Below are 2,016 nucleotides of genomic sequence, written 5' to 3'. Positions count from 1 at the left end.
CAAGATGCGCGTTAATATCGCATGCGATTTATCGTGCAGCCCTACATTCAACTTAAGTAAAATTGACAAATTATTAAATGAAAAAGTGAAATTGACGTTATGTCTGGCCAAGTATGGTAACCCATACTTGGAATTTGTCCTCTGCGTTTAACCTATCCAGGTGCACACAGACAGCAGTGAGTAGAATGTAGTATTAATAGTAAAATGGGAAAAAAAGGGATCAACTGAGATGTTAACAATTGGCTTGAAAGAGGATTTATATATTGGCCCCACACACAGAAAGAGGGATGATTTGTGACTAAAGCATCTCCAAAAATTGCAGCTGGGGAATTGCAATGTTTCTTCAGTCTTGGGGTCAGTAAGTCTCTAAAATTATGATCAGACTTGAGCTACATGCCCACGACCTGTTTTGGAGTCCAAAAAAAAAAAGAAGAAAAAGACTGATCGACTGATTACAGTTTGCCATATGGACTTTCAGTGGGTCCGTTTTTTTGTTTGTTTTTTTTTTAATGATAATTAAATATAACAGGTGGGTTTATTGTACAGTTTAAACTGGGATGAGTTTAAATCTAACAGGAAATTCAAATGATGAGGATAGATAGATAGATAGATAGATAGATAGATTAGATAGATAGACAGACAGACAGACAGAAAGAAAGACAGACAGACAGATAGATAGATAGATAGATAGATAGATAGATAAATCCACTAAGCACAAAATGAAAGTTTTGCCATCCAGTCCTGTGACCCAACCCTGCTGTGGAATAAGCTGAAGAGATTCCACATACATGGACCTCTGTATCTGACTATGCTCAAAGTATTAAATAAAATGTACACAAACATATTTGAGTTTGTCTTTCAATTATTTTAAAATGTTTACATTTTTTGTGAATATTTTGATGGAAAAACCAAGAGAAAAGAGCAAAGAAATTTTTCCATTGCGTGTTTTGCTCATATTTACCAAGGATACCAATAATAACGAAGAACACTGTAGATCTTACAGTATATATTCACTTTCAGAAGATTTTAGTTTTAACCTGCACACACTAATCCAACACTGTTTTCATTGGAACAGTTGTTTTTATGTGATGGTGATGTTGGACAGAGGTGAATCTGAGATTCATTTCCTCTGCACTGAATCTCTTGTGTCCACATCTGAGCGTCTCCTTTGTCAAAAGCAGCTGCTCCCAGCACCTGTACAGGAGCCCCACAGTCCAGCTCTCTACACACAACCTCTGCATCCTGCTGGTCAAAGGCAGCATCACACACTGACATCCACATCTGATCATGAAGTATCTCTAACCTCCCAGAGCAGCGAGAACCTTCAAAACAGCCTGACCTCTAAAACAAAAAGATGGAGTACGAACCTTTTAGAACAAGACTGATTAATTAACATTTTGTTCAACAAAATGAACCTGAGCAAATGACTCCAGCACTTTTACTATGAAAACCCCATATGACTGACCCACATTTTTTTAGTGTAGGCTCATTTCCAGTACAAACAGCATTATTTATCCAGATTGGTCCTGCTCCTGGTCCAAAATGAGCACTACCCAGAACATCTACAGGTTCTCCACAGTCCAGCTCTCTACACACCACTGCAGCATCAGCCAAATCCCAGTCATCACACACTGTTCCCCACTGACCTCTATGAAGAACCTCCACTGTACCAGCACAGAGACTGTGACCACCAAAGACCTCACATTTACACTATCTGTCCATGTAAGACACAGAAAAATATAAGTTAGTAGAGACTGAAAAGTGAAATTCATTATATTTTCCTTGTAAATTAAACTCCTACCGACACACTGCAGTCCAATGTTTTTGTGAGAACAGTTGAGTTTGTATGAGGATGATATTGGACAGAGATAAATCTGAGATTCATTTCCTCTGCACTGAATCTCTTGTGTCCACATCTGAGCGTCTCCTTTGCCAAAAGCAGCTGCTCCCAGCACCTGTACAGGAGCCCCACAGTCCAGCTCTCTACACACAACCTCTGCATCCTGCTGGTCAAAG

The 2,016-nt window shown here is 39.1% G+C and overlaps 1 pseudogene; it reads right to left on the bottom strand.

Annotated features, from left to right (window-relative positions):
* Window positions 1–1,032: 1,032 nt before the first annotated feature.
* Window positions 1,033–2,016, bottom strand: part of LOC107753393 (scavenger receptor cysteine-rich type 1 protein M130-like) — an 8,275-nt pseudogene continuing 7,291 nt past the window's right edge.

Source organism: Sinocyclocheilus rhinocerous, unplaced genomic scaffold (genome assembly GCF_001515625.1).
Source record: "Sinocyclocheilus rhinocerous isolate Xijiao unplaced genomic scaffold, SAMN03320098_v1.1 scaffold24975, whole genome shotgun sequence".
In the NCBI taxonomy this organism is placed as follows: Eukaryota; Metazoa; Chordata; class Actinopteri; order Cypriniformes; family Cyprinidae; genus Sinocyclocheilus; species Sinocyclocheilus rhinocerous.
The sequence above is the reverse complement of the archived record's forward strand: the minus strand, read 5'-3'. Positions and strand labels throughout refer to the sequence as shown.